General features: G+C 36.9%; 1 long non-coding RNA gene across 5 annotated transcripts in view; it reads left to right on the forward strand.

The window, feature by feature from the left end:
• LOC136247380 (uncharacterized) overlaps positions 1-12394 on the forward strand; it is a 177575-nt gene that overhangs the window by 629 nt on the left and 164552 nt on the right. For all 5 annotated transcript variants that reach the window (XR_010697453.1, XR_010697456.1, XR_010697457.1 and 2 more), the window contains exons 2-4: positions 1980-2213; positions 7611-7674; positions 10721-11022. This is a non-coding gene — a long non-coding RNA (uncharacterized lncRNA). The remainder of the gene's footprint in view (positions 1-1979; positions 2214-7610; positions 7675-10720; positions 11023-12394) is intronic.

Genomic DNA, 12394 nt, shown 5'->3' on the forward strand with positions numbered 1-12394 from the left:
ATTCCCCAGCCTAGGGGGCACATTTCCAACTTCAAATCCCATCCTAAAGCCTGACATTGCCCATACTTGGGGGAGTAGACTAGGTGTGTGTATATAGATTGCTTACAGCCTTAATTTAATTTTTAAGGTGCCAAGGACAAATGTCCTTACATATTCACAAATGTACAGACATAGTCAAATTGTACAGACGTGAGCTTTATACTGTTGGAATAGGGAGTTTCCATTGAAAGTTTTGAGGTTAACAGCAACATATCACCAGGCTGTGGTCAATACAGCTGCTTGTGATAGCAGTACACAAAGGGGAGGTGGGTCAGGTGGCATTGGTAAATCCTTAGTTTGGTAAATCCTTAGTTTGGGAAAATGTAGTATCTCCTAGCAACCAAGTGACAGTTATTGTTAGCACTACAAACAAACATGTACACACCAGCTTTTATGGTACCACTATTGGTTTTGCAAGGACATTATGTGTCTGCCCAAAACTTATTATGTGCAGACATTGTGCTATTTGTGCAAACATTGTGTGGATTTTGTCCATTGACTGCATGTTAATTTAAGGCCTGGCTTAGGTCCAGAAAGTGAGTGGCAGCTAGGCGTGCTGCAGTGACTGGCGAAAAACGGAAAGCTGTATTTCAACTAATAGTAAGAAAGGAAAGACACGTAAGGTCGCTTCAAATAAATTCTCTGTTTCCTGTCCTAGTATTGTTATGTACACTAACACATACTCTACTTTACATGGGAAAATCAAAGTGCCAGTGCGTACAAATCCAATTAGTTACAAAACTGTACTTGAACACAATACACAGTTGTAGTCTGGGGTCGCCCGCCTCTTCACTAGAAGTAAGGGTCGACCTTTTCCTCGCCCCAAAATGCAACTACAGTGAATTTGCCAAAGTTTCTTCCTGCCAAACTATCCTGCTATACGTTAGTACAAGACCTTCATGTAGGGGAGACCACTAAAGGTATAATCAGTGTTGGGAGTAACGCGTTACTTATGTAACGTGTTACGTAATATTATTACTTTTGTGGTAACAAAGTAATATAACGAAATACGCTATGAAAACAGGTAATATAATGCAAGATACTTTACTTACAAACGTAACGCGTTACCTAAGTAATATAATTACTGTAACGAGTCTAATATTACGTAATATTATTACTAAAAGTAACGAAGTTACTAATCTCGTTAGTGATCCTCTGAGTAACGCCTAACCACAACGAAGTAACGAGGCCTACTGAATGAAGCTTATTCACTAGCTTCTTACTTATAACCAAGATTTGCACATTGTCCAACAACGCAATCATGTCACGTGATAAGGTGGTAGTTTCACACGTGACAGCTTAAGGCTGTGGACACAAAGTAATATAATATGTAATATTATTACAGTTACTTTATTTTATGGGTAATATGTAACTGTAACTAAATAGTTCTGTTACAAGTAATATGTAATAAGTAACTAGTTACTTTTACAAAGTAACTTGCCCAACACTGGGTATAATATACATTTGTATGAGAGCTGTGGTGCATTAGACTATAAACTTATTACTATTGTTAAGCCATAACTTCCTACTGTACATAAAAAATATTTGTTCATACATTTATTGTGGTGGGCCTGATAACATGTTGGTGGTGTGGCTAAATGGCAGCTTACCCTATGCACTAATCCTGCTTGTTTCAATACTTTCTTGTCGATATACTATGGTCCCTACGTACTCTAGTTAAAATTCCAAATCTTTGTGTACTTGTGTGTAAAAAGCACATTTCCCCTAATTTGGGCTTGGCCTTTTTAGAGTTGGATTAGTGTTAAAATGCCTTAATAGTATAGGGAACTTAATAGAAAGGTTGCCTATCTTTACAGGTGGCTGCTAAGACAGGCTCCACTGTATTACAGAGCAAACCAATGCCATTTTGCTTACTGAGCAGTACTTTTATTTAAAAGTAGCTTAACATTAACGTGTATTTTGTGACTGTTTCTATATAGGGAACAGTCAATTGCCAAACAACCGATGATAGAGAAGATGTTCGAGTCTCCGATGTTACCTGCTTCACTCCTGGAGGATAGACATTGATTGTTAATTTATTGGTGTCTGCGAAAGAGTAATCTGTAAGATGATGGTGGGATTTTGCAAAGCTGTTACATGATAAATGATGGAAGGTGTATGACATGGGAAGGTGTATGACATGGCGCAAGATCAGAGATTGTCTGAACAACAAGGTGTTTGTGTGTGTGTAGTGTAGTGTAGTGTAGTGTGTGTGTGTGTAGTGTGTTGTGTAGTGTAAGGGTGTGTGTGTTGTGTGTGTGTGTGTTGTGTGTGTGTGTTGTGTGTGTGTGTGTGTGTTGTGTGTGTGTAGTGTTGTGTGTGTGTGTAGTGTAGTGTTGTGTGTGTGTGTAGTGTTGTGTGTAGTGTTGTGTTGTGTTGTGTGTAGTGTTGTTGTGTGTGTGCGTGCGTGCGTGCGTGCGAGCGTGAGCGTGTGCGTGTGTAAGGATGTGTGTGTGTGGTGTTGTGTGTGTGTGTGGTGTTGTGTGTGTGTGTAGTGTATTGTAGTGTAAACGTGTGTGTGTGTGTAGTGTGAGGATGTGTGTGTGTGTGTGTGTGTAGTGTATTGTAGTGTAAACGTGCGTGCGTGCAGACAGACAGACACAAACACGTTAATGCAGACACTATAAGATAATTAGAGATTATTCCATTACCTTTAAGAGCCTGAGACAATAATAGGATTATGCTTGCTAACATTATGCCCTAATTGGGACATACACTTTACCCTGGGAATTTCCCAGCATGCCCTTCACAGGCTCTCATGTAGCATCAATTTCAGGCCCATAATCCCAACTCTTATCCTAGCTCACACGCACAGAGTCTTTTGGTTTCAGTCTGACACCTAGTTAATCACAGCTTAAAGAGTAAAAGCAATATTTATGTTTATTGTGCTGCATAAGAAGGGTATTATCATAACCAAAACCCACAATTAGTTGTAGAATGTAGATGTATATAAGAAACTCAGTAATCTTAAGCAACCAAACTCTTTATTAGCAAACTAATTTTTAGCAAGACTATTTTGCTGTAAGAATCAAGTCTTTGATCTTGTTACAAAGTTGATTCACATCAAAGAGGTTTTCCTGAAGTAGTAAATGTGTACCATTTTGGGATGGTTATAGCACAGATAATAGATCTTAAAATGGATAGGTGATTTCTGGTTTGATTTCCACTACACGTGACTTGGAGCTCCAGTGTGGAAATTAGTGTTCTAAGCAGTGTAAATAGTAATCCAACAGACCACAGCAATTGTTCAGTCCTTTGTGAGAGATTTTGGCAAAAGAATTTAAACCGTAGATTTTGTCACAAAGCGTATCGCATTAACTGTGACTGTTACACACCATTGTAACCTTCACTCATAGTACCTTCATGCCTCATCCATGCTCCTTCTTGTATAGCCGGTTCCACTTTGAGTCTTGTGGTAAGCTCTAGGCATTTCACCAACGCTGTCTTTTTACCCTTGCGTAGTGCTGCTAGTAAGTTTAGACTTTAGTAAGAAATGGAGGCTAATTTGCCATTTCTTTGAGCAACAGTTCCTGTTTTGGTCGGATATTTGCTCTGGTTCACTCAATTAAATGGTAAGGAAAAGGAATATCACAGTTAAAAGTATAGACTATATTTGTGAAGAAAGTTATTAGGTGTACAGTACTTTTTCAGCATTTTTTTCAATTTCATTTTATTTTGCTTTTAATTCCTCGAGGGTTGGTACCATCCTAGTTCCCTCAATTGCTTACTTGAGTTCATTGTAGCAAAGTCTCATAATTGTTGGTTAAAAAATTCTGTCATTATAATAACAATTTTGTTTCTCTTCAAGCGCAGCAAGCATAACGAATATGTTCATTACATAATACACAGAATTCTAATAGAAATACATGTACGTACTTCGTGACGTCATGTTTTCCTATCCTTTGTGTACTCTATTATCTATGGTTATAGCTAGGTAGTATATGACTGAAGGATGGGCAATGGTAAGATATTTGATTCGATCTGATATTTGATACTTCTTGTAAAGTATCGATATGAGACAATACGGTAGCAATGTTACTTAAAGCTGTATACAATGTTTTTTTTTGTTGGTTAAAGGTATAAACAGCACTTTAAAATTAGTTGATCTAGCATTAAAGTGCTATCGTTCATCTTGTAAGATTGCAAGATTCTGTTAGAGATGTGTGTTTTGAACTGTGTGAAAGTTTGTGTTGTTTGTGAAATACAAGTATTTGATGTTTAAGTTTTGACTATCAGTTATTGGCTTAATGTTTCTATCGAATTTTGATCACCTTTTGTAACCTATTGTAAGTGTTGTACTCTTGTCTTGAACAACTTGGACACAATCTCTAAAGAGTAAAAGCAGTACTATTATTATTATGCTGCATAAGAAGGGAATTATTATCATAACCAAAACCCACAAGCAATTGTAGAATGTACATGTATATAAGGAACTCAGTGATCTTAAAGTTTTCATTACACAAATTAGAGATAAGTAAATACATTACACTTATAATTTTTTGCAGGACTTTGCTGTAAGCATGAAGTCTTTGACCTAATTACAAACTTGGTTCACATCTAAGGCATCTTCCTGAAGCAGCAACTATCTAATCCAAAACAGCCAAGTAGTAAAAAAGAGTACGGCCCTCAGAAAGGCTATGGTGAAAAAGATGAAATCCAAGGTGGCGGCCAAGAAATGGCTGTGATGGTAGGTTAATGGTAAAAATTTTGATAACAACAATTCAGGTGAATTTTGGTGCCACTTAAAATTCACCTGGATTGTTATTAAAATTTTTACCATTAACCTACCATCACAGCCATTTCTTGGCTGCCACCTTGGATTTCACATCTTTTTTCACCGTAGCCATTTTTAGGGCTGCACTCTTTTTTTACAGCTTGGCTGTTTTGGATTAGATTTCAGTTCTTTTGTATTTGTATATCCCAAAGCCGCTTTTTTAACCTGTCTTTTTTCTTTACCACAGGACGAAGAAAAGATGAAGCAGATGTTAAATACTTTAAATATTTCTGATTTTATCAGTAAATGTACAAATTAAATGTTATATGTATCTCGGTACGAGGGTGATAGATATCATTGTTATTACACGAGTCCGAGGCAGAGCCGAGGACGAGTGTAATAACAATGATATCATCCGAGTATACGAGATATAACTATTTTATATCCCAGTGCGCGGGAGTGCGCAGAAGTTTACGGATAGTAAATTAAGTTCCGGTTTGAGTTCCTGTCACTGTGCTCAAGATTTCGTCCGAATTGTGGGGAGATTCTACTTCGTAGCTACAAGAGAGACCTTACGTACTACCTACAAACTGTAGTGAAGGGCGGTGTTATGAAGCAGCGGTTCCAGGTACGATTCGCCTTCGTCAGAAATTGGTATGGTAGTGTCGCGTGGTGTGCAAAAGAAAAATAAAGACCAACAAATGGCTACCATAGTCCGAGATAGAACGATGAAGCTAGAGGAAGTTGGTTCTTCACCATAGTGACCGTTGGGAGTGATTGCTGGAGCGAAAATCGTCACGGACTATTCTTGACATTTGTTAAACTATCGTATTTGGTAACTTGTAGTGTTATTGTGTAAAGGATTAACAGTTTTCTTGTAAGATTTAGCTAGTTTTAAGTGCTGTATTGGTGTGTTTTGTATCAATATTTCCTTATTTGGCTCTTTGTTCCATTGGTAAAAACAATGCCATTCGCGGTTATTATGATGTCACAAAAGAGACTGAGTGGCTCCGCAACAGGGTGATATCACTGGGTGATAAGCTAGTTATCACTGGGTGATAACTAATATATCGTATAGTAGCAGCACCGCTCTGCCTAGCTGTATGGTAGTTATAACCCAGCGCGGCGCTTTGATACTCCCATGCACTGGGATGTAAATATATATATATATATATATAATACATATATATATTACAGAACTCTATATGATGGTTTCTTTATAACTGAACACTCTACAAGTTGAGTCCTTCTAGCTGATCTCTCTACAGGGTGAATTGTTTGTAGCTGAACTATCTACAAGGTAACTTCTTCTAGCTGATCTCTCTACAGGATGATTTGTTTGCAGCTGAACTCTCTACAAAGTAACTTCTTCTAGTTGATCTCTGTTCAGGATCACTTGTTTGTAGCTGAATTCTGTACAGGTGATTTGTTTGCAGCTGAACTCTCTACATGATGGTTTCTGTGTAGCTTAACTCTCTACAAGATAAATTCTTCTAGGTGTTCTCTCTACAGGGTGAATTGTTTGTAGCTGAACTGTCTCTCTACAGGGCGATTTGTTTGTAGCTGATCTCTATACAGGTTACTAGTTTCTAGCTGATCTCTTGAAGTCTTTTCAGGGTGACTGCTCTATTAGAATATCTTGATCTCGCACTTGCTACACCAAGTTGGATTCGTGTTATGACTCCATGGCTTTAAGTCTGATTCTTCTACACCATTGAAGAGCCTTTCTAAGATGATTACTCAAACCATCTGTGCAGTGCATTTCAAAGCATTACTCCAAGCGGTTTTTCTGGTACGTGTGGAAAATATTAGTTCTTTATTAGCTAAATCTCGATTGCATAATTGTTACACACTGTTGGTTTTTTCGTTGTTTCTTCCTGGTTTTTAGCTTGATTTCTTTCAACAAAAGGTTTGAGGTTCAATAGTTAACCTATTCACCCACCAATTTTCAGCTTCTTCCCATAAGAGGTTTACCCTATAGGCGTGACAACATATTGGTGTTATTTTTCGTGAATAATCGCTACTAACTCTTTTTATGTTTATCGTATATTCCAGCCAAATTTGGTACAGAGATGTGCCTTTATACCCCCCTTCTGTGTGCCAAATTTCAAGGCAATTAGATATTGCGTTTGCATTTTATGGCAGTTTTTGCAAGTGTGCAAAAAGAGGAAGAAAAATAAGAAAAGAAAGGGGAAAAAAATCTAAGAAACTAAGCCAATTTTCGAAGTTGCATATCTTGGGAATGCTTGAAGGGATTTTGCTCAAATTTGGAATGAGGAGTACTGAAGTTGGAAGGCGTGTCCATAGCAAAAATCGTCTTATTTCATCAAGGCAGCACAGAGCTACGGAGGTGTGAATATCGCGTGTTTGTCCAATATACTCATGGGTGTTGCGCGCCGGATTCTTGGGACACACGATACACTACCGTTTGTCTTGGTTTACCATTATGGGATGGTTATAGAAACTATTGATGGGTAGTATATGACTGAATTATTAAGGATGGGTATTGCTAAGATTTTTGATTCGATCTGATATTTGATACTTTTTGTAAAGTATCGATACGATACGATACTAATGTGGCCCAAAATGAAGATATTTTTGCATGCGAAGTTTTTGTGCTATATACGTGTAGTAAGTATAAACGGTGATTTATATATTTTGATCAAGCATTAAAGTACCATCTAAAGATGTTCCAAAAAGCAGTCACTTCCCATTTACAATAAAATTTTATCATGTAAGCTACCTGTATTCAGTATTGACCCTTTTGGTATCTAGTATTGATGATATTTATGTATCGTATCAGTGGTATAGATACTTTTGCTGTTGTATTACCTATCTCTGTCTCTAACCATTTTAGAGAACCGCTAAAGACCTCATTATTATCTGAAGATCAAAGTGTTTTATACATGCCGTTTTGTAAGGTGAGTTAGAGAAGTTGTATAACAGATTTTCCATCTGTCTGCAAACGCATGAGTTAAAACTTATTTGTTTTTAATGATTTACAATGTTGCACTATATTAACATACTGGAGTTTCACTGCAGTTCACTGCTGTTGAGAAATCCCATATTACAGTGGTCCTTCGGTAATCGATTAAGGGAATGTTGTTGCCAATGACTGTTGTATTGTAATCAAACAGGGTTCTATATGTGACCGCAGAGGAGGTTGGACGCACTATAAGTGCTACTTAAATATGTTGCTCTTAATTGCATTCTTTTCTTTGGTGTTTCACATGACCCTCAGTAGTCGCAATACTAAACTGAAAAACTATGGAGTTCACTGGGGTTTGTTAGATATTCAGATCGTCCTTCACATACACTTCAAGGCTATGTACTTTGTTTTCTCGAGGCACTTGAGATTCGGGGTGAAATTTACAAATTGTGATTTCATGCATGCAACTTCACCAGACTTGTCACGTACGTTTTCTATAATGAAACAACGACCTTTCACTGTGTTACACTAAGATTGCTATGCACTATAGTTTTAATATAATTGTCTTTAAATGAAGATTTTCCAATGTAAATGTACAACTCGCGTGAACGCGTCCAACCTCCTTTGATGTTACCGTATCTGCAAAAACCTGGCATAATGGCGCATTTTACAAATTCTTTATTATTGAATATTTTTACTCTACTTAGCCAAGTGAATGCTCTGGCCAAGTTTCAGCCTTGCATGTCAGCAACTTTTGAAATTACACCCCTACAAAATAGCAACAACAGAAAGATTGATTTGTACAGCAAGTATTGGGAAAATAAATTACAGTTGCTTACAAAAATGGCTGTAACTTACAAGCACAATGCATTACAGAGTTGACACTTGCACTGCTGTGATTGCCATGTATAGGGGAGCCCATAACTGAGTACGTTTTTCGTTCTATCACCTTCCTTCACTACATACAGTACAGAGATGAAATCAGTGAAAAAGATCAATTGTATATGATTGCTCCATTGTGACATAAACAACGCCCTTAATAGTGTAGTGCAACAAAAACAAACTTCTCTGGAGTAGGTGGATAAAATGATATCCATGTTTTTATCATTGGATCCTTTCTTCTCAAAGGAGTATATAATCCCTAATACAGTGATGTGAATTAGGGAATTGGTGTCCACTAGTATATCTGTAGCCTTCCTTGTTTCTCTGCTGTTTTATTCTAAGATCCCTAATTTTTTTGTGTGTTTCCTTTTGTAACATTGTAAACTGGTGAACCCACTCATGCCTCATCATAAGAAAGGTTGGTGCCTGAGTTAACATTTTCACCTGAATGCTAGCCACAACTGTCAATTACTGACTGGAAAATGAAGTGACCATTATGCTTTGCTTTTAGCTATGTTCAGCCTGTTGCACAGTGCTACAAGTGGAGAACAGTAAAAGAAGTGCCTCTGCAATAAGTCGATTACAAACACAGGGAATCCATTGTGCTACTGCTAATTGACACCTTGGGCTGTTAGCAAAAAAATTGGAATGCAAAGGAGCACAAATGTAAGTCCATGATGCGTGCGTTGTACGTACTGTGGTATGCCAAAAGGCACTTGTTGGGCTGAAGCAACATCAAACAGCAAAAAATCAAGCTCATATTCTTAGTCGTTATCAAGTTACGTTTGTTTGAATGCATTAGTTGGTCAGTCAGTCAGTCAAAATTCATCTAGTCTATATAATGTACAATTTGGAAGCAATTCAGTTTGTACAGAAGGCACTTTTGGGCTTGGTTATACCTGTCAAATCACCCTAAGGATATTGTGTGGTTGGTGATATTTTGGATAGAAAACCTTAAAGATTCATGATCACTAATGTACAATACTACAGTGTGTTGTATGATCAAAGCAGTATGTTCATTGTGCTGCATTAGAGGAGAAGTATTATCATAACCAAAACCCACAATCAGTTGTAGTTTGTACATGTATATAAGTAATCATTAAACAACAGACTTCAGAACATCATTTCCTTCACAACTTCACGTCAACTTGTCAATTAGGTATAATTTTTGGCGAGACTTTTTGCTGTAAGCATCAAGTCTTTGATCTCATTACAAAGTCGATTCACATCAAAGATGTCTATCTATGACCACCTTTGTTTCATTGCTTTTATTTCTATGATCCTTACCAAGTGTCATAGTGTGAATGTAGTAAGGTGTATAGTTATGAAAGCCAGAAAGGAATGGAACAGAATAGAACCAATCATGGTGCACATCAATAAAGTAGAAAAATCAGATTTTTCAACATTTTCAACTGTCACACAGTATAATTGTGCTAGAGTTAGTTTACTTATAAGCATGCTAGAAATGGCTCGCTCAAAGTTTCTATTTAATTCCCACCATGTGGCATGTTGTGTCCTTAAACAGATTTTAATTAACAAGCTGTAGGACCAGGAGTTCTATAGATCTTCAGCATTTGTGCTGTAAAGTCTTAACAAATAAATAAATAAATAAACGACAATTCATCATATTCTGTTTAATCCTGATGTATAGCTACTTTGTTATCATTATAAAAGATGAACTACTGTATTAGTTTCATGCTACAGGTGTGTCCAAGCCTATAGTAACAGTGAAGCTGGTTTTCTGAAGTCTGCCAGCATTTGTAATAATCTATGAAAGTTAACCACAGTGTGTGTTAGTGTCTGTAAATTGCATGTTTACAATGGGTACAAAAATAATAGTCTAGTAGGGTAAATGACCGTTTTTCAGCATTGGTGATGGTAAAATAGCATTGTTGCTATGGGCGTTAAATGGAAACTTCAAGCAATTAATTTCTAGCATGATTATAAGTATAAGCAAGCTATTACTGTGTGACAGTTGGAAACACTGCACAATCTGCTAAAACAATTTTTTCTACTTGCTGCACGTCCCAGTTTGTTCCATTGCGTTCCATTCAATTCGACTTTTATATGTATAACTGCCCCATAGTAAGTGTGTACCTAATTTCAGATCTATTTTCAACATTTTAAAATTTATTTTATTCATTAACACTTTACAGCACAAGTACTGAAGGTCTGTAGGACACCTGGTCCTTAGGATTTATGGAAACAGTCAATCGCCAGATGACTGATGACGGAGAAGATGTTCAAGTGTGTGATGTCTCCACATTGCCTGTAGGAGGAGAGACATTGATTGTTACAAAAAGGATTATCTTTTATTGGTAGTCTACGAAAGAAGGAGGAATCTAAAGGAAGATATACCGTATAGAGGGATTTTGTGAAGCAGTTGTGTGATAAATGACGGAAGGCGTACAATCTTGTGAATACATGCTTCATGACCAGAGATTATCTGAGCAACAAGGTGTGTTGTAGCAGTTTGTGTGTATTGTGTGTGCATGTACATGTGTACGTGCTTGTTTTTTTTATGTGTGTGTGTGTGTCTATGGTCTATGGATTTCCGTGTTTGTCCACGCATTACACAAACATGCGGTCCAATTATCTTGGTTCGGATGTCACTAATCAGTTCAGCACCACATTTAAATACTCATGATTGACTGTGTTGATGAAAACTTAATGAACAATTTATTATTACACAAGCGATGTACTATTGATGGCACTTTCCACAGGTAAAATTAGTCACACACCAACGACACTCAACAATTCCACCTCAGCACTATAGGGGATATCAAGTTTTGCTGAGGTTTTATGTTAACATCATGTCAAGTCTACAAGGCTGTAGTACCTGACAGGTAGAAGTGTGGTATCTATCATTACAAATGTGTAATATTTCAGTGTACCTCAAACTGTTGTCTTTCTTGCTACACTTTTCATCATAAATTATCGGAATGCTACAAATCAGAAAATTTTTAGCATAGAAAATATTTGTCTATTAAAATTTTGACGCAACATACTCTCATTACTTTTGTAATTGACGAAAGACGGAATAACTATACATTAATCTTGAGGCTAAAATTCTTTAAGTTATTTCCGATTGTAACTTGAAATGTTTTAGTGTAGTGCATTCACTGTTGTTGCTGGCAGCACATGTAAAGGATGAGTAGCTCAAGCTCCATAAGTATTGCTAGAGTCGGTTATCAATGGCTTTTCTGTATATTAGATCCACTGTACGTCTTTGCTTCTTCCTGTAAGATGGACTTCACAGAATAGGCATGCACTTTATGACCCAATTCCTTTGAAAAATTCCCTAGTTATAGCAGCTCCATGTGTACAAGCGTAAGCACCAATTCTTGCATGCTTTGTAGGGCTGTACCTACCGGGAATAAAGTATGTAGATTTATTCTTTATATACTCAATACAATTAAACATGTTTTACAAAGTATGACCCTCATGCATAGAAATGTACCATAATGTATAGCTATACAGTACTTATATACTAGGATCTCACTAGTTAATTGTTTTGTGCTGTTGATAAAAGTGCAAAGCATGGAAGATTAGCTAGTCTGTTACTGTAACTATATAACTAGCATGTATTTGTACCATTGTAGGATTTCGAAAGTGTTAATTTCATCTAGTGTAGATAGCAGCTAAAGTAACTATTCTATTCATATTTAGAGCTTGGCGGTACACAAATTTTAAAAATGGTACGGTATTTTATAAAATATCACGATATTTGGTTAACACAAATGAGCACCTTCACACATCCAGTTAAGTATAGTAGTTAATTGGTCTCAAGTGACAAGTGTGTGCAAACAGTACCAAGAATCAGATATACG

The sequence above is a fragment of the Dysidea avara genome, chromosome 2, assembly GCF_963678975.1.
Source record: "Dysidea avara chromosome 2, odDysAvar1.4, whole genome shotgun sequence".
In the NCBI taxonomy this organism is placed as follows: domain Eukaryota; kingdom Metazoa; phylum Porifera; class Demospongiae; order Dictyoceratida; family Dysideidae; genus Dysidea; species Dysidea avara.